We start from the raw sequence: 20440 nt of genomic DNA, 5'->3' as shown, positions 1-20440 counted from the left end.
CGGGCTGACTCCCGGCCTCCCGCCGAGCCTCTGAGGGCCCCGGCAGGCCGGCGGTGGCCCTGGGCTGGCACCTGGGGCTCATCCAGCAGCCCCTTTGCTCCAGCAGCCCGGCCACAGCTGCCTTGTGCCCATGGAGACCCTTCCTTCTCCAACCCACCGTCCTGCTGAAGTCTCAATGGGACATAAAGGGCGACCAAAGCACAGGGGCTCCTCTGCCCTGCATCATCTCCATGGGGATGGGAAAAGAGGACACAGTGGAAGGAAAGCACATAAAAGCAGACACTTCAAGAAAATGGATGCTCTCCAGGTCTCAGGGAGCCTGAGAGCAGTGGGGAAGTGACGTGGGAATAGCTGTGTGGACTGGGTGAGAAACAGGTGGTGGGGCTTTTTTGTGGCATTGAATCCCACCATACTATAACTCCAGGGCAGGGATGTGCCTGCTGTGGGCTCTGTCCTGTATTTACCCGACCTCTGTGCTGATGATTCCCCCGCAGCCTCTCTGCTGGGTTTTGGAGTGATGGGGATTGAGTGGTGGCCCTTTAGGGATGGAGGCTCTCACTCATGGAGCTGACATTGTGCTGTGAGGGCAGGGAAGCACCAAAGCTGGAGGGTGGCTGCTCAGAATATCTTTAGTCCCTAAGGAGAAGTATCCAAAGCTTGTTGGCCCCAGCTGATAGGTTGAGCTGCAGAAATGCCACAGCTCATTCCCAGACAGGCTCTGTTAGCACCCAATGCCTCAGTTTCCTGATGGCAGCTAGAGGCACAGAGATCCCCCTGTGCCTGTCCAGTGCCAAGCATGGCCTGGGCACAAGATCCCAGTCCCAACACGGGAACTTTCCCGAAGGCTGTGACAAATCTGCTGAGGAATGAAGGTTATTTTCCAGCAGCTTACTCTTCTGGGAGTTCTGGCCCTTGGTGAAATTGGACTGAAAGCAGCTGCTGTGGGTGGCCAGCATGGCTGCGGTCCCTGGGGAGGGTGGGCAGGCAGCTGCCACCAAACCCCACAGCCCATGGCCAGGTCATTGGGCACTTCTGCCCAGCGGGGAAGGAATCTGCTGGAACCTCCATGAAGACACCTTGGGTGTGACACCACCTTCAGGTGATGCCCTTAGACTGGTGCTCACTGATGCCACTGGAGTGGGTGTCACCCAGGGCAAGGGGTTACATTCTGCAAGCCCTGAGGGTGTAACACAAACCCCAGGGCTGGAACACAAAGGCAAGGACAGATCTGGGCTGCAGATGCCTCCTAACTTGTAAAAAATGCTGCAGAGGACATTCAACAAAGGACATTTGAGCCCAGGATGCCATTTCTTCCTCAGCCAGCTGTGTGCATCTGCAGATGAACACAGAGAAGGAGCAAAATGCCAGCAGGAGCAAACAGGCATCTCAGCCTTCTGTGGCTCCAAGCCCCCACCCTCTGGACACAGAGATGAGCTCCTGGCTCTTGGGCACCCTGCAGAAGTACAGACCCCATCACTTACCTCCAAGGTTCCTTGCCCAGCTGCCTTTCCCCACCAATCCATACCCCTGGTTCCTGACAAACCAACCTTTGCTTGTACCCCCATGCCCCTGCAGAAGATCCCCAGCTGTGCCATGGCTCTTGTGAGTGATGGCTGTTCCCCTCTGCATCCTCCCCTGCAATCCAGGCTTTTATTTCCCTCTTCTTTCCTTCTTTCTTTTTCAGAAAGCTTAGAGCACTTTTAATTGCCGTGGTAATTTTTTGCAAAGCCATAAAATCATCCTTGGTTCCTGCCACCTGCTTTTTATATTCCCTTTTACTCCTCTTTCCTCTTTTTTGGAAGGTGAGCTTTGCAGATCCATCCCTCCCTGTGCTTGTAACCCTTCACCCTCCAATTTCTCTGTGAATCTTGTGCATCCTCCCCCAGGAGCTTCTCCAACAGGGAGAGATTTCTTCTCCCTTTTGGGAACTCCACAACCCACAGATGTTTGCAACGATCCTTTGCATAACAAGACAGATTTTTTTTATTAGTCAACTGAGGTGCAATATTTTAAGCTCCTTGCATTCCAAAAAGCTCACAGGCACATCCAACTTGGCAGCTTTTTTCTTGCATCCCAGCACTCCCCATCTTTCCTGGATGGCAGCCTTCACCTCTAACAGGGCACTTCTGCCTTGTGGGCTCCCCATACCTCACTGATTGTTGTGCTGAAAGCCCTACGTCCTGAGATCCTGGGCTTTTCTAGAAAACCTCCATCAATCCATCCATCCATCCATCCATCCATCCATCCATCCATCCATCCATCCATCCATCCATCCATCCATCCACTTGGCAGATGGGAGCACCCACAAACTTCCCAGGAGCCTCCTAAATTTTCCTCTCTTCCCAAAAGCAAATTATGTCTTCAGTCACAGGATGGGATCCTGCCTTGCTCCATGCCTCTTCACAGGCCTGAAATGCCTGCAGGGAGGTCAGAAGATCCAGCAGTGAGGCAGACTCAAGGAGCTGGCCAACCCACCTGCCTTCATGTTGGCTGAGACCTGACACAGCTCAGCTTCCCAGAGATGCTGCAGAGAACAGGAGGGGAACCAAGCTGATTTAAAAGGGTCTTACTTTGTTTTTCAGGCAAGAAAAGCTGGGGATGGAACAGGAGAAATCCCTCCAGCTGTGGGGCTCAGCCAGTAGCTGGGGACACCAGTAATATTTGATGGCTGGAAGCCCACACTGAAAACCCCTGCAGCATCTGAATCCTCTTTTCACCCCAGAGTCAGGAAGCTGCATTCTCCTGTTCCCTTGTGGCACAATCCTCTGATGACCACCAGCCTGGCTTCTTTCTCCCTGGGTCTGCTCTGTCTTTACCTTCACCAGCATCCCCTTTACATGGGGGTTTCCTGAGATGCTGCCAAAATCCAGGCAGCAGCCAGGCAGGCTGAGGCACTTTTTGTGCCTTTTCCTGAATGCTGTGCACTGAGCAGGATGCTGCAGGCACCACATGTCTGGAGAGGGACAGCCAGAGCCGTCGAGCTGGGTGACAGCAGTCAATCCACCCATCAAATCCGAGGTCCTTGTGCCAGGCAGCTCCCTGGAGCAGCTGCCTGCTGCTGGCAGGGCTGTCATTCCTGACTGACATTCCTCTGCTGTGACCCTCCAGGGAATCCTGCCAGACGATGGGATGTGAAAGGGCTTTCTCATTATCATGGCCCCTTCTTCCAGCAGGGAGAATCAGCGTTTTAAGAGGAGGGGAAGGTTGGCAGAGCTTCTTGACCCTCAGCTGACTGGGCTGGGGCTTCCATTTCCTTTCCTGGATCAACAAAGAGCTCCAGAGGCTTGTGAAAGGAGTGATTCAGCAAAACAGGATGAGAGGAGAGACAGAAACACCAAGTCAGCACAGCTGGATGGGGTCAAATTCCCATCCCGTGAAAGCCATGGGGAGCAAGGCTCAGGTGTCCTACTCCCTGAGGCATAGGGACAACTCCTGAAAGTCCAGCTGTTCTGCATACCAGCCCTGGAGTCAGGAATACAACAGGAAAACAGTGTTGTTGGTTTTGTTTCTCTCCCATTCTCAGAAAGATCAAGTCAGACTGGCCAGGCATGTGAAGGAGTGGGTGGGAAAGCCATTTTGCCTGAAGAGGAGGAAATGCCATCCTCAGTCCCCAATCACAGGCATTGAAGAAGCTGAATTACAGCCGCAGGACTGGTTGAAACCATCCGTTCTGGTTTAAAAACATGCTCTGCTGATTTGGCTCCTAGTTTCTGACCTGATGGAAGTTCACATTTCTTCTGTAAACACAAAGGGTTCAAGCTTACTTAAAAAAAAAAAAAAAAAAAAAAAAACAGAACAAAAAACCAAAACCAACAAAAAAACCCCAGAAAGCTGCAATTCCCACAGTTGTGTGGCTCCAAGAGCCAGGACTTGCAGAGAAACCCAGCAATACCTTCACACCGGGAGAGCTGGGAGCCCTGAGCAAAAACACGGTTCTGAAAAATAAAGTCTCTGAACTGAGAACTCTCAGCTTTTGTGTCCCAGCTCCTGACAATCCAGCTAGGACATGCACTGTGTTGGGGGTTAAGTGTCCTTCCTTTTTTTCCATCTTACCTATGGAATTTTTACCCATTAGTGGCGGGGACATCTGACTGCTGGTACTTAGTGGGTGCTTGAGAAACACAAAGAGTTTGGCTGGGCCCAGGGGGAAAGGAGGACAGGAAAAAGGGAGGGCAGGGGCAGCTGGGGACTGGCTGGTTTCTTCAGCTTCAGAGCAGGACACTCGCTGGGAGTTGCTGCGGCTGAGAGAAGGGAATTCACCATCACCCAGACAGAGCTGCTTCTTCTCCTTCTTCGTTGGTGCCCTCGCACCCCCTGTCCTGCCTGGACGTGCCAGTGCCAGGTATCGCCGCGGAGCTGCTGATCCACCTCAGCCACCGGCCCGGGATCTCTGCTCATCCCTTCTGTTCCAGCTGTGTTCCTCAGAGCCCTGCAGGAGCACCGGGACTGCCCGAAGGGGTTTGTGAAACAAAGCCTCTCCTCCATCCCTTCCCGTCTCAGCCGAGAAAGCTGTCACGGGGTCCCTGGTTCTGTTTTGTTGCTAACTCTGTAGTTATTGTTTGTTTGCCTTGTTATGCATACTAGCAAATAACTGTTCTTCCTATCCCCAAATCTCTGCCTGAGAGCCTCTTGATTTTCAAAATTATAGTAATTCGGAAGAAGGAGGTCTATATTTTCGTTCCAGGGGGAGGGCTCCTGCCCTCCCTAGCAGACACCTGTCTTCTAAACCGAGACGCACTCTAAAGCCCATAGCTTTAGATAAACGATATATTTACATCAATGTAACTGCGAGCAGAGTCTGACCACCAGCTCCAAATCCAGAGAAAGTGGGATAATGTGGACATTTAGGCAGCTGGAAAATCTTTTCTCTTTTGTCCAAAGCTGGTGTCTGATTTCAAGACAAGATCTTTCCAAGACACACTTTATTTAAAGTAAATCTTTGGTGTTTGGTTCGATTCCTGACCTGCTCTCAGCAGGCTGGGAATGACGCTGCCAAAGCCTTGGGGTGCAGCAGTGTGGGCACCCCAAGCCCCTCTCCAGTCAGTGCGAGACAGCAGCCCTGGGCTCCAGCCTGTGGCCGGACCCCGGAGCCCCCCGCCCGCAGCAGCCTCCGTCCCTCACGGCGTGGGACAGTCCCACCCGCCGGGGGACAGCGGCTGCCAAAGGGAAGGGTCTGGGGGCTTCCAGCCACCCAGCCATCCGTGCCGGCTCCAGCGCGCTGGACGCCGTGCAGGGCCGCCCGCCCCGAGCCGCCCGCGGCTCTTGACAAGGCTGATGGAGATCGCGGACCGAACGGACTCGTCGCCCTGCTCCGCTTCCACCGGAGCCCGGCGCCACGGGCCGGTTCAGCTCCCTGCGCGGACAGCGGGGTCCGGTGTGCAGCGCTCCGTGCCCGGCCCCCGGCGGTGGCCGCACGCTCCTCATCACCCTCCCCGTGCCCGCTGCTGCTCCCCGGTACGCGCACCCCACGGGCGCTCGGGGGGCTGCTACGGGCAAACCCCCGCTGCGGGCGCTTGCCGCACTCCCCGGTGCCCGGTCCAGATCCCAGTCTCGGTTCCCTGTCCCGGTGGCCGATGCGAGATCCCGGTGCCGGTCCCGGCACCGTCCCGACCCGCCCGGGTGTCCCCGCGCGCACGCGCGCTCCGGCCGGCCGCGGTGACGTCAGGGCCCCCCCGCCCGGCGATGGAGCCCGGCTGATGCCGGTGTTTGTCGCGCCCGCCCGCCCCGCGCTCCCCCCGCCGATGCCTGGGCTCGGCGGCGCCCGCCCGCCCCGCTGCGCCGCCCGCCCCGCGCTCGGGGCCGGGGCCTCCGCCGGACCGCACCGGACCGGACCGCCCCGCACCGAGCCCCGCCGAGCCGCCACGGACCTGCCGCGGGTGAGTGCCCAGCGCCCGGCGCGGCGGGGAGGGTCCCGCGCCCCGCGCTTCGCTCCCGCCCGCAGCCGCTGCCGCCGGTACCGCAGAGCCCTGGCAGGTGCGGGGCAGCGGGGCCGAGGCGGTCGCACCCACCCCCGTCCCCGTGCGGGGCGAGGATCGGGACACGCTGGACTCCCCCGCCCCGGAGCGCCCAGCCCTGCCCTGACGCTGGCCGGGAGCGGCGGGGCTGCGCTGCCGTGGGCTCGCCGGCAATTAAAATTGAAATAAATCCGGTTAAAAATCGGGTCCCGCCGCTGTGGGAGCTTTGCGCGAGCGCCCGGCTGCGCGGGGCGGCCCGGGACCCACCCGGCTGCGTGGGGCGGATCGGGACCCCTCTCCCCCGGGGTGCTCTGGGTTGTTTTTCTTTTAGTCTGGGTTTTTAGAGGAAGAAAAGTGCTTTCTTCTAGCCCTCGTTGGCTGCTGGCTGTATGGACAGCGGGGCAGCAGACCCCACTCGTGTCGCGGGTGGGGGCTTGGTCACAGTGGGGATTTTTGGAGCTCTTGGTGTTGCGGCAGTGCCGGGTTTAAAGTGCCGGAGCTTGGGACGAACCGGGCTGTGAGCAGGCGGCATCTCCCCGTTCTCGCAGGTAGGAAAACTGAGCGGCCGCTAAGTGACGAGCCCGAGGCCGCACAGGAAATCTGTGGTGGAGCGGGACTAAACCCCAGATTTCCCGTTCGGTGCTCTTCTTGCCTGGCTGGGGACAGTGGTTTAAGCTCACGCTCTCGGGCTGCTGGGGTAAAGTCCTGCCGGGGTTATGCCAGCTCCTAGCCAGGGCTCCTGTGGTGGCAGCCGGGCGTGTGGCCAGGCGCCGGCAGACTGAGGCCTCTCCGCTGCGAGAGGTGGATTTGGAGAGCAGAGATGTCCCTTTGGACGGGGTGTGGTGGCAGCCGGGCATGTGGCCAGGTGCCAGCAGACTGAGGCCCCTCTGCTTCGAGAGGTAGATTTGGAGAGCTGAGATGTCGCTTTGGATGGGATGTGGGTCCAGGATGGACACCGGGTGTGTGCCACTTGGGTGTCACATTGGCTTGGCAAGCTGGCCTGCATGAGAAGTGGCCCCATCCTGCTGCTCAGGGCACACTTTGTCTGCACCCTCAAATCTCAGACAATACGGTTCTCCAATTGAGTTCTGTGCTACTCTGATTACATGATGGGAAACTTTTGGGGGAGAGGCAGGTGATGTGTTTCTTCAGGCCATGTGGCGTACATTGAAAAGCTCATATACAAACCTTTCTTGATCTGATTTTTCCCATTTCTGCCCACTAAAGGCATGAACTCTCCCCAGCCGTGGGCTTTCTCTTTGCCCAATGCTGTAGAGTGGCTCCAGTTGAACAGGGAGGGTTTCCCTGCTCTTCCCCCCGACCACCTACTCTGGCTGCAGCCCCAAACAAGGATCATAGTGTCCTGAGGAACACTTCTCCATGGATAGGAAGCCAGAAGTTTACTTCATTATCTGGAACAGCTTATTCTAAACTAATCTCTCTTTAAGAGATGAGGAGGAAGGGAAAACCACCCAGATGCTCAGATGCATTTTATTTACCATAAAAGAAAACAGCAATTTAACGATAATTTCTATTAACTAGGTTGGGTCTATGGCCTTGATGTATTTTACAACATAGCTGAGAAGAGGGAGCAGACTGTTCCAGTCTGTTTATTGTTTCCTCTTAGTGCATCCCAGTAACTTGCAGCACACGGATGCCCACACAGTTCTGGAGTCCTGACCCACCTTTGGGGGTGGGAAAGAGGAGGCTGTTGGATCTGATTTGCTTCAGATACAGCCTAATCTGTAGCTGGTGTTAATTATATTATAGATGGGTTGGGGTTTAGCATAGGTTTTTCTGACAGGGCTCAGCCTCCGCAATTCTTGCTACTGTAGAAAAGCTGTAGTAACTTGAAGCCCTGAAGTCACTCGTGGGAGCACATCCCTATCAATAAATTCCTTGTTGTAAAGCCAAGTGAAACCAGCCCCATGGGGCCACTGGCTTTCCACAAAGAGGTGCAGGGATGGATGCAGGCAGTGCTGACAGCCTGGAGTGGGGTAGGCTGGAGCAGGTGAGCCAGGCTGGTACTGAGAGCCATCTGGGTTGTCAGTGTGGGGAGATTTAAACAGCAGTGTAGCTCCAGTTCTCGTTTATATAAGTGTGTCTCCTTGCTCTGCAGGGTTTTCCTTCAATTTAGACCTGCTCCTCCTCTCCAAAAATGCTGTCCCTCTGTGTATACGAGCTTTTCCCTCTGCTTTGGTTACTATGGTGTTACTATATAAAAACAGCTCATCTTGTAGCTCCTGGATGTATCTGTACCTTGGATTTGCAGTCCAGCCCTGGGACACGGGCCTGTGTCCATCCCTTGTCCAGCCTTTCCGTGTCTCTGTGATGGGATGGGTCTGGAGGCACTGTTGTCTGCAGGGCATGGCTGTGTCTTGATCCCACGGGTCCTCCTCCAGGTTTCTGGGCACCAGGATCCCACTGCATTGTGCGAGGCTGTCACACAGATCATCTCTTGCTGTTCCTGAATGTGGGACAGCATCTGGGCTGTGATGAGACCTGCAAGACTCGCTCACATTCATCCCCTCCAGAGACTGGGCTAACTGCAGGCAGGGCATCAGCTCCCTCTAAAAACTGTTTGGAATGGAGACAAACAACTGAGAGCCTGTAGAAATCTGTGCAAACAAAAGGCAGAAGGTGGGAGCAGATATCTCCCCCCATCCTGCTCAGCACCCCCAGCTTTGTGCAAGTTAACCCCCATGGGCTGGCTTGTTGCTGCCCGCTCTGCTGCAATGGGTCCCTTGCTTCCCATCGCCTGATATTATTATTCCTTTCTGCTTTTTCCACCTGATTTGCATGTAAAAAAGCATGAGGGAGGTTCACCCCATGGGAAGGTCCTTGGTTTGCTCACAGCCAATGTAAATTATTATCACCCTCATTCTTGCAGGGGACTGGGGTCATCCTGGAATAGAGGGATTTTGTTGGGAGAGGAGGAGCCCAGAGCCAGGTCCACATTCCCCCCTCCTTGCTCATGCTAAGGGTGATTTGCCCCATGCAGACACAGAATCATGCTGAGTTGCCTATCTCTTTGCATTACATAGGAGGTTAGGAGAATGATCTTAGTAACTTAAACACCTGCTCCAGGTAGAATGAGTCTAGTCCTGCTATGGAGGCTATTTTGGAGAAGATCCTGCTTGCTGGTGCCTGATGGTCTTTGTGGTGAAGGTCAGCAGCCTCCCTCCCTCTGGCAGCTGTGGTGGCTCTTCTGCTTTGTTAAGTAGGAGTGGGGTGATGCTTCTAATTATAGAGGAAAAAGTCTTGTACTTTTCCCCTCCTTTGTTAGTTTGTTTTTTTGTTTTGGGGTTTTTTTTTTTTTGTTTGGTTGGGGTTTTTTTTTGTGTTCTTCTCTTAACAAATGTTGTAAATAACAATGCTTAAAATGCAAACGGAGCAAGCTTCCATGAGGTGTCTGTGAAGGCCTGGTTGGGGTGGCTGTGGTGGAGCTCAGGAGCTGGTGATGATGACACATGGCACAGGAGCAGAGCTGGGTTGTCACCAGAGCAGTCACAGCCATGGCAGCCGTGGCTCATCTCCACGTGGAGGACACTCTCATGTGCTTCAAAGGCTTTGTGGTTTCTCTTTGCTCTCCCCATTCAGAGGGACACTGTGAGGGTGCCCTCTCCTTGTTCTACAGGCACAATAGAGGGGCATTTAGCTGGACTCCCTTTTATCTGTGTGCTCTTCACTCCTTATTTCTGCTTTTTTTTAAAATTAGAAAAATTGGAGGATGAGCTTTCTAAGCTGTGTCCAGTTGCAGTCATGGCATCTTAAGGTTCTTCCTACTGTGGGTGAGTGCTGCCCTTGCTGTTCCAGCCAGGTGCCTCATGTGTTTTAGCACTTGCTTGAGGAAAAAAATGAAATAAAATAACATGGTGTTGAGGTTGCAAAAGTTTCCATTATAGTTCCATCCAAACACTCCTGCCCAATAATGCTCAGAAAATTCAGTCTGGGTAATGGGGCTTTCCTGCTTGCTTGGAGGGAAGTGGAACAGATTTTGGTTTTGTTTTGGGTTTTGTTTTTTTTCCCTTTTAATACAGAGATGCTTGAGAGCCGTGTCAGGAATAGGGTGGGGAATGAGCTCTGGTGCCTGGCTCCTCAGTAAAGAGCCTGGGTGGCACAGGTTTGAAGTGTGAGCACTCAAAAATTCACTGAGCAACAGGGAGATGGATCAGTAGAAAGGGCCTTCCAGGGGGGCAAGGTGGCTCTTTGCTGTTTGGGTCACTGTTGTTTAGCTCTTCTTCTCCTGATGAAGTGCCTTGATGTTGTTTTCAGGCTGATCTTGTCCCACTGGTGTAAAGACATTAGTTTGCTCCTCTGGGAAGGATAAGAAGGGAGTTAGCTGCTCCTGGAACATGGCTTGGTGTGCGGGATGCTTGCAAATGCTCTGCTCTCTTGCCTCAGTAAATAAAGAGGTTTTCATGGGACTTATAAAAACTTGTCTTTTGGAAATAGGTCAAGCAAATATTTATTTCCCTAAGGTGTCATGCCAGTGTTGCACAAATACTTGAATGGGTAGTCATTTTATTTTTCACTGCTTTGTTTCTTCCTAAGCACATTCAGGTCTTTTTTTCCAGTGCTGTAGGGACATGCATTAATAATTGTATGTAATCAGTCCTGTCCCTCTCTCCATCTGGAAGTCTGTGTATCTTCTCTGGGCTTGTGCTCTGCAATTGCAGTGCTGTAAATCAGAAGCTGTGACACTTTTTTCTTTACATCCAGGTGCTTCTCAGCTGTGGGGATATATTTGTGGTCCAAAAGCGTTTCAGGTCAGTGGTGGACCAGCTGCTGCAATGAATTTAAAAACAAAACTCCCAGAATACAGCAAAGCTCAACAAAATGGCCATACTGGTGTCTTGCTTTCCTGTCCCAAAGCCTCAGCTGTGCTATTGCTGGTGTCTTTTTGGAAAGTAAGTCCAATGCTTGGGTTATCCCACAGATGGAGAGTGTAGTTACTGCCAGAAGCTGTATCTGCCCTGCTGTCTGGTGGAGCTCCTGGCATTTGTCTTTAAAGAGGGATTGAAACTTCTTGTCTGCTCTTAAAATGGTAAAAATGAAGAGTTTAGTAAAGAGGATCAAAATTAGGCTTGAAATCTTGGGTAACTGATCTTACAGCTCTTCATCTCCAGATGTCCTGGACTGTAGGGGTAACAAAGGTATGTGCTGGAGAGCACTGGAGTACTTGGAGTATACTTTGTGGAAGAGGATGCTTCAGATGGGGTTGTCTTGGATGCTTTTTGATGTGTAACATACTTAATGAACTGAAGTCTTGGGTGTCTGTGTGAAGGATCCAAATGTACTCCTGGCTCCTCATGCTTGTACTCAGGGCAGGCTGCAGTGGCTGGAGACCTTCCTGGTGGCTCCAGGTCCTACCTGGGGGTGTACAAAGCACAACTATCATTCCAGCTTCCAATGATAGAAAGCACTGGGCTTTACAACCTGCACTCTTCAGCTCTAGTCAGCCTTGCAGAGGTGGTCACCTCTCAACCAGCACCTTGAGCAGGTGGCTTTGGAGACCTTGAAGGGTTGAATGTGATGCCATTTTTCACAGCCCTGCTAAGACAGGTGTTTACACTTTGCATTAAAGGTTAATTGGCTCTTACATTGTTTCCTGGGTGTGGGGTGGCCCTTAGAGACAGATCACCCTGACACCTGTGTTGTGCAAGCCTGCTGTGTGTTGTGCTTTGATTTGTTAAACAGGATGTAAAAGCAATCTCCCCTTCTGAAATGTATCCTGCTCTTTCTTTCTTTGCTAGGAATCATTTCCATGTCAGAAAGCATTTAAGAGAGGAGGAGTGTCTCTGTTTTATAGAGACAGAGCTGACTTAAACCCAAAAATCTAAGCACAGACCCCCCCCTCAGCTGTGCAGGCACAGGGGAGGCAGGCTGTGGTCTGGGCTGGGAACAAGCAAATGATGTGAATATTTCATAATCCACCTGTTGGGCTTTGCTCCCCCAGCCCTGCATGCTCTGGGAAGTGCAGCAGATGTTTTAAATGGCAGCCAGCACTCCCTGCTCCAGTGTCTGGCATCTCCCTTCCCTCCTGCTTTACAGGCAGGAAAGATGGAGACTGAGGATGATGTGGCAACTGCTGCAGGTTTGCAGGTCTTTTGTTTTTAGTTGTTTTCCCTCTGTTGTTCTGTCTGCCTTGGTGGTGTGGTGTTGTCCTGCTCTCCCAGCCTGTGCTGAGCTGTGGTGGTTCTGCCATGTGCCAGCATCATTCCTGGAGGTGGAAATTTGGCCCTGGGAACACAGTAGTGCTTGTCAGTGTGTTAGAAATGAAGGTGCTGTAGGGGAGATATATTTGGAGTTGGTGTACTGGGGGTTAATCTTAAAAAACCCCTCTCCTGTGAACAGTCACTGTGTGTCCACCTGCTCCTAACCCTTTTCCAAGCTCCTTTTGCTACTCTATGCTCTCCTGATTTTTCTGGCATCTTTCTTTGTCAGTTCTTTAGATGTGTTTTTTCAATCTTATTTTCTGCTGTGGGGTCACCAGTGTGTTTCCCTTTGCTGTTGCAGGACACTGCTTTTCATGTTACCTTCAGGGTAGGTCCCAGAGCAGCTTGTGGGTGCCCAGCAGTTTGTGGCATGCAGGGGACTGGGGTGTTTAAAGGAATTTTGAAGCCTTCATGTTCCTACTTTGATCTTTTCTGGCACCTAGAATAGGTTTTGATTGTTTTTTGTTTGTTTGTTTGTTTTTTTATTGTAGTTTTCAAGGGGATGGTTGGAATGGAGAGGGTAGGGGTGAGAAGTAACCCTTGCTTTGAGAGGTAACCACAAATAAACAGCATTGCATGGCAAACACTACATCCCTTGTGTGCTCAAAGCCCTGCTGATGACAGTATTGTTGTGCCTGTCCAGGTGAAATGAGATGGTAAATGGGATTTGAGATGCAGTAGTGAAATTAGAGACCTCTCTGCTGAGCATCTCTGAAAAAAGGGTTTCCATCAGAAGACCTGATAGCAGGATAAGGTGGTCCTTGCTGCTGGATGTTGTGGGCTGGTGTTGCTCTGTCCCTTGTGCTCTTCTGGTGTGAGGAAGAAGCCATCCCAGCCCACAGAGCTTGTCATGGGCAGGGGACATCATTCCTGCCTCTGTGTGGGCATTTCAGCATTGCTGGAGCCTTGGCTTGGAAATGGGGGCTCATTTCCCACATGTGGGGGGATTTCCCTTCTTAATTGCAAATGTCAGCCAAGTGGAAAAGGATATGGTTGGTGTGAGGCAGTGGAGGATGGGAGGAACAACAGAGGTGTTGATGAACACGGGAGGGTTGTATTGCCTTCCCAAAATATCTGCTCTGTGGATTTCATTTCCAGTCCTTAAAGCTGGGAAACGCTGCCTTGTGCATCTGCTCTGCTGGGCCTGAGTTTGTCAGGGCATTGTAGGCATGAGGCTGGGAACAAAATGGGAAACAAAAAAAACATGTTGAATGTAAAATGTCATTGATTTCTTTCTCTATTTTTTGGTATTTTTCTTCTAATTTAATCAATTCCCTACTGTGTTGTAAATTCCAAATGTGAATGGGAAATAATCTCACCAGCACAATAATTAGCATGTAACCAGCAGATGAAGAAAACCCAAACTGCTGAGCTGATTGGTGAATGCTGACTGTTTTCCGAATTAATTTCAATAATCACATCTCCCATTAAAAAGAAGATGGGGTGGGGAGGAAGTCTTAAATTTTCGTCAAGCTCAATGTAGCAAAAAATGGTATGTGCAGTGTAGCTGTTCTGCATGTGATTAGAAAAAAGAGCTGAGGGAGGTTCTTGGAACTGAATTAGCAACAAAGTATTGCTAATTTTGCAACCAAGTAGCTCAATTTCATCTGCTTTTTCGGGAAGAGAAGTGGAATTGTAAGTCAAATATCCATAATTTTATGTAGGTGTCTAACAGTAAATAGTCTACTAGAAGAGGAAAACATTCCCTTGCAGTCATGCTTTGCTGCAAGATCCAAAAACAAGTCCACTGGAGACCATTTGTAGTGAAATATGTTTACTGTGCATCCATCCAGCTCCCAAATATTTTGTTATTGGACTTTGAAGGGAGAGATGGAAATTGGTGTTTGGGAAGGGGCGATTTCAGAGCATCCAGGAGCTGCACACCCTCTTGGCACAGGAATCTGCAGCCCTGCTCTGCTCTGCCTTCCTCTTCTGCTTTTGTTTCTGGCTGGTTCTGCCCCAGAGGTGGGTGGTGTTTTGAGGAGGGAGAAATCTTCTCTCAGCCTTGCTGCCTCCATGGTGCCACATCCAGACAGCACCAGGAAAGGTCACCTCTGCAGAGCTGTACCTGGCAGCTGGTCTAATTACACCTGAATTCACAGTCAGGATTAGCAGAGATGATTTTATCTCCTAATGATGTTTTCCCCTCGTGGCCATGGCCACCTCACCCTCAGGGTTTATTTTGCAACAGCAAAGCCCAGGTGATGCTGCTACCAGCTGTTGGACCAGAGCATCACTTTAGAGATGCTTTTTCATTCCAGTTTGAACTCAATTTTAGGAACATTTGTGAAGTTGTGATAGAACTTGGTGCTTGTAGGCTTAATTTTTTCACTTAGAAGGGCAGGGATGGTCTGCTGAAACCCTAGGCATGCAAGAGGTGGGTCCATGCTGTGCTGCAGTGGTGAGAAATCCTGGAGTGTGTGATGGAGCCACCTTTTAATTAATGCAAAATGCTCACTCTGGCATGAAGCTGGTGATCCCATGTGGTCTCTGTTTTCAGTGTGGGGAATGAAACCTGCCCAGAGCCCCCTGGGGTGTGACAGCCAAGAGGGAAAGCAGGTCCCACAGAGCATCTCTGGTGTGTGGCACTGGGCTCCTGTCCCTCCCAAAGCCTCAGGATATGATATTATTGTCATATATTATTTTTAAAACTATTTGAAAAGGCCAGCCCAGCCCAAGTGCTTTGAAACAGAATTTGTTATTTTATCAATTTGAGCTTGGTGTGCTGTGGGAAGGTCTACAAGTGGATCACTATGGGATTTTCTTTGCATGTTTTCCTAATGTTAGAGACTGTCTCAAAGAAGTATCACATTGTTTCATTTCCCCTCCACACTTGATGTATTTTTTAATAAAAAAACCTAATGCCAACAACCCTACAATAACCAGTGAGTGAATGTGCACATTCTGCACCCAGTTTTTTGGGGTTTGGTTTGGTTTTGTTTTTTTTGTTGTTGTTTTTTGGTTTTTGTGAAAAGCAAGATTTAGCTGGCAATCATGTTATGAGCTATGGATAAAAATGTATGTTTTAAACCACCTCACTGATGGCTTTTGCTTTTTGACTCTTTAAAATGCCATTAATCATGTTAGAGACTGAAAAAAACCCCCAACAAAGCAGAAACTGAGAAAAGTCATTTGAGGTGAGTAAACAAGCTGGCTTTTTTGTTTAATGAAAGCCCAAAAAATGGCCCACTGCCACTGTGTATGTTAAGAGTACCTTAAACACAGAGTGTCCTTCAGTGCTGACAGGCATCCCAAACACCTTTTATAATAAACCTCTAATTATAGCTTAGTGACTTTGTAGGTTCTCTGGATGAGCTTGGGAATATCACAGTGAAATCAGGGAGAATATTTATATTTTCTGTGTCTTATGTGTGAACCAGATTTAGAGCTGGACTTGGTGAGTGTGGTACAGAGTGATGTATTTATGGTGTGTTAGAGAGTTGTGCTTGCTGCTTCATGATGTAATTTTGGGGTTAAGCTCTGCATTTTGGGAACTACTTCCTGAATGCAGCAGTGTGGATTCCCAAATCCAGACCCCAGCTGAGCTGGTTGAAAAGGGTCCAGCGCCTGCAGCCCATCACTACCTCCTGATGTCTGGCTCTTGGGGCTCTTGGACTGCAGCCCAGCACTCAGAACCAGGGACTTCAGTGGAAATCTCTGCTTCTTAAAGGGAAACAAAACCCCCAGAGCTTTGTGGTTGTGGAGAAAAGCTGGAAAATGGGAATTCTTGGGCGGAGAGTGGTAGGGAGATGCAGTAGCCTGGTTGTTTCCCAGTATCCCAGACTGGGAACAGTGCCATGGGGTCCTGGGCTTGACTTTTGGCTTTAGAAGTTGGCATGGCAGACTGCTAGGTTGGTTCTTTTCTCCTCTGTTTATTTGTTTCTTCCCTCCTTCATTTTAATACTGTCTCCTGGGAGATTCCAGCTGAAGTCTATTAATTGCTGAGATGTTTCTTTTCCCCTGTGTCATGGATGCTGCGTCCAGTTTGGCTGGATGGTTTCTGGCACAAAGGAAGGAGCAGCAGGACAGAAGAGCAGTGCTGGTGCTGGGTGTGTGTTTGTACATCCTGCAGAGGTGTCTTGGAGGTGTTACACACTTGTCTTTGTGCTCAGCCAGGCTTCCACAGCATCAGCAGAGTCCCTGCTCTGTGCCACCAAGGCTTGTCCCCCATCAGGAGCTCTGTGTGTCCCCCAGCTTTTGATGGACTTTGCTGAGTCAGAGTGGGGTTTGATTTCAATTTATATTTCTCTTGCAAGCCTAAGTTGGAGGTCTGTGAAATGGCTGTTCTGATGCTAAGGGATAACTTTGGACAGCTTTCTGTTGGTCCAGAAACTCTTGGAGAGGTCTGGGAAGTTCCCCTCAAAAAGTAGACACCAGTGGGACACTGCAAAATCCCGAGCTTGGATCAAATCAAGTGACAATTCATCAAAGCTTTCTTCTGCTTGGCCACAAGTCCTTGAAAATCTATATGGCTTTGTCTTCCTACTTGAGAGATTTTCTCCAGAATTGTGTCTAGATGCTTGTGGGGTTTTTTTTAACCCATCCTGATCAGTCGGAGGTGACCACAGGAGATGAAGCTTCTCTTACACTGATGCTCCCTGCAAGGGCATCTTTTCTCTCTTCAAGTATTTTGGAGCTCGTGATAAAATTGCAAGGCTTTGGCAGTGCCCGTGTGGGTGCTATTTGTGTGCCAAGCCCTGCTGAATACATCTTTTATCACAGATTTGTAACAGTAGCTGTTGGAGGGGAGCTTCACGGGAGAAGTGCTTTCAGAAGAATGCTTTTGTAAGGGAACACTGTCCTAAAAAAAAAAAAAATCCAACAAAAAACCTTGCAGGCAAAAAAGAAAAAACCCAACATTTTTCATGTCTTCATGTTGTAAAATTTGCCCATTAATTTGGGTGAATCAGGTTTTGCTTCCATTTCTAGACTATTTTGTCTGTCCTCTTTGTACAAACAAGCACTGTTACGCTCCAGGCATTTTTTTGAGGGGGGAAAAAGACATTTAGGTTGAGCTAAGAAATGCCAGAATCCTTGTTTTGTGTAACTCTCCCCAGTCTGAGCCCCAGCCAGGTCCCTGCAGGAGCTGGGATTGGCACCCAGCTGGCACTTTGCTCAGGCTGGCCTCGTTCGTGGTGTGGAGAGCAGACCCAGACATGGGTCTGTTCATCTGGTCCATCTTAATAGGAGAATTTAAGGAGGAGAAGAAGCAGGAGGGTTTCTGAGCAGTAAATGGAATAGTGATGGAGGGTTTGCAGCCTCTGGGACAGGGTTCTGGTGTGCTCAGCTCTTGTCTCTGCTCGGGGTCCCACTGGTGGTGCCTTTGTGGCCACTGTTGAGTTGAGCTGTGTGAGGTCTCTGCAAGAGCCTGGTGTTTCTCCATGGCAGAAACATAAAGCTTGTCCTCCCACGTTTGCCTCACAATTATCAGTGCTTTTCCTTTAATAAAAAGATTTTTCATGGGAAAACCTTGCTTTAAAATCACACTAGTGTCTGAAAGTGTTCTGGCTGCTGAGCATCCCGCCTCCAAGGAGGTGGATACAGCACTGTGCTCCATTTCCAGTTTTGGTTTGGATCATCATACATTGTTCTTAAGTAGCCATTTATTCTCCTTCCCATGTCTCTGGCACAGGAGCAAGAGAATAAAACATTAAAAGAGGAATGTGATTATAATCCTGTAAAAACTGTCAGAGGAATTTGGCAGTGGTTGCAGCCTGTGAGTGTAATACATAATATTATATTCATTTTTAAAAATGATTAGATTTCAAGCTGACAGTTTAAATGACAAGTCACCTTAAAAAGATATTATGGACAGTGTAAAGACTGTCAGTGTGTTTTTTCCTTTGCTAACTGTGGAGTTTTCAAGGTCTGTGCACCCCACCAAAAATAGGAGCCTTTGGCTTTTGGCAAGCTTCGTGTGGAAGCTGAGAGCAATGAGGTCCCTTGTATTAATAATTTGTATTATAATAGCATTGTCACTGCTGGCTCCCAGGCTTTTTTTTTGTCCCTGAGTTAATGGCAGGGCTGCCTGTCAAAGGGAATTTTTGTTGGAAAAAACTTATTTTTGCTTTTGTTGTCTCTTTGCTCCCACAAAACTGTGTGAATGGCACCAGTAACTGCAGCTGGGAGAGGCTGGAGATGAGGGCAGAGGAACTGTTCAGCCATGTCATTGAATATATTGACAGTTTAAATATGGTATTCTGCATGGAAAGCAGATCCCAGGGGACTGACAGAGTTCCCCATCCCAGAATATCCCAGCTCACAGCAGCAGCTGAAGCTAAAGATGCCAAAACCTCCAGGCAGTGCAGGAACGGAGCCGCAGCTTCCCACGTCCTGCTGTAGTCCTGGGGTTTTTGGATGAAAGGGAAACCAGTGCTCTTCTGTTTCCTTGAACTGGATAATCACATGGATGATCAGGGCCCCATCAGGCCTTGAATAAAACATGGAACAAAGTGATGATTACTGCTCTCAAATAATAGATAGTTAAATTTAGCTCTTTGTGTCCCCTGTGGTCCTTAGAGCATCCTTCGGGCAGTGAGATGAAAATGGGAGGAGTGGGAGTCTGTTGTTTGCTTTTCTTGGATAGGAAGCTGACTATCATTCACTGACTTTTAATGCTCCATGTTGTGTATATACCTGTTTGGTTGCTTTTAAACCCAACCTGAATAGGATTTGAAATTTTTAAAACTGTGCAATAGGAATTTTTAGCATCATGGGAATATTCCATAAGGAATAGTGGAATATTTCCTTCTTGCAATGGAAAAATTCATTCCAGTAGACATGGGTTGGACCACGATCTGCTTGTAAATTCTTGGAGATTGGACATAAAACTCAGCTGAAAATAAACATTAGCATCAGGAGTATAATGCAGAAGGATGGGGGAAAGTGTCCTTGCCTGGCTCTGGCAGGAGAGAGGGGAAGAGTTTGGCTGGAGGAGATCCAGAAAGTTGTAAAGAGATTGACTGGAGGTCTAGAAATCCTTGGTCTGATCAAACCTGAGCTGTCTGGTTCTAGATGGGAGAAGAGCAAGGCAGGAAATACATCTTCAGGTGCCTAAAAGGGAAGGGGATGGTTGCTCTCTGTACACAGCAGGAAGAGTAAGAGGTCACAGTCCTAAAATTGCAGAGAAAAATGTTCAGATTAAATATTGGGCAAAATTAGGGAAGTACTTTCCCTGAAAGTAACAGTAGAATTTGATGGTCTGAAGAGCTTGTGGAGCACCAGTTGTTGGAGGATAAAACAGCTTGGAAATATCTTTCTGGTATTTCTTGATGGTCATTGTTGAGTTGTTGCTGTTGTTCTTTGCTCCCTTCCCTCCTGGCCTGAAGTGGTGAGGCTGGAGAGGGCTGGTTTTGGTCTAAAATAAGCAAGGGATGAGAAATGCTGTTCTGTGGCTTAAATTTTCAGGCACTTAAAAAGATGGAAGTTACTAAACATAACGTAAGTTTGCATGTCTCCCTACAAAAGCAGATGTTGCTTAGAAATATTTTATGCTCTTTGGTTCTGAAATTGAATGTTATGGCCATTAAATTGTACAACTTGCCCCTCTCAGTGATGAAGCTTTTCCATAGGATGCTGGTTCACTTGAGTTGGAAGAGACAGAGAGGGGAGTGAATGATGTTGCCTTTAGTATAGCTGTTTCTCTTTAAAGAAATATCAGTAAAGTCGAGTTCCCAGCTCTGTAAATACTGCAGAAATAAAAAAAAGCCTCTTTAGAGATTCTGAATGGTAACATGTCAGTCCTTTAATTGTACCTTGGGCATGGTAACTTTTTAAATCAGTGTTCCACAAGCAGCAGAGTCTGCAGGACCAGACAGTCTCTCCTGGGCAGTGTCTGGTCTTCTCAGAATAAGTCTGAGAAGTTTCCTTCAGGTCCATGTGGACACCTCAGGAAGGTGCTCATCTCTGCCAAAGCCTGCAAAGTGCCTTCACAGCTCAGCTATTTCCTAGTTCTGAGAAACAGCCAGAAAAGGTAAAGCGTCCCTTTTGGAGACTGGGGGGGCAGAGGAATTGTTTTTGTCTTTTTCTGTATAATTTTGTTCTTCCTCAGCCCAACCTCTGGACAGAGAGGTGGATTTGGAGCTGCTGTCTCTGCTTGTGTGAGTCTCAGGTCAAACCAGGCTTTGCTCTGCAAGGAGGATTTATTCTGGGACAGCCTAGTTCCCTTTTCAGCCACATTAAAAGAAAAAAAAAATCCCAGAAGAAAGCAAGAAGATCTGTTAAGGTGTCCCAAAAGAGAGCTAATGTCTGTTAAAGAAAATAAATCTG

At 49.4% G+C, this 20440-nt stretch overlaps 1 protein-coding gene across 4 annotated transcripts in view; it reads left to right on the top strand.

The window, feature by feature from the left end:
- The first annotated feature begins 5821 nt into the window (after nucleotides 1-5821).
- The window catches only part of ZHX3 (zinc fingers and homeoboxes 3), a 46614-nt gene continuing 31995 nt past the window's right edge, over nucleotides 5822-20440 (top strand). For 3 of the 4 annotated variants that reach the window (XM_019008695.1, XM_033519048.1, XM_033519050.1), the window contains exon 1: nucleotides 5822-5876. The gene's annotated coding sequence lies outside the window, so the exon portion shown is untranslated. Of the gene's footprint in view, nucleotides 5877-6281; nucleotides 6503-20440 lie in introns of those variants that run through there. The other variant, XM_033519049.1, reaches the window with a different exon arrangement.

Source organism: Parus major, chromosome 20 (genome assembly GCF_001522545.3).
Source record: "Parus major isolate Abel chromosome 20, Parus_major1.1, whole genome shotgun sequence".
NCBI lineage: Eukaryota > Metazoa > Chordata > Aves > Passeriformes > Paridae > Parus > Parus major.
The sequence above is the reverse complement of the archived record's forward strand: the minus strand, read 5'-3'. Positions and strand labels throughout refer to the sequence as shown.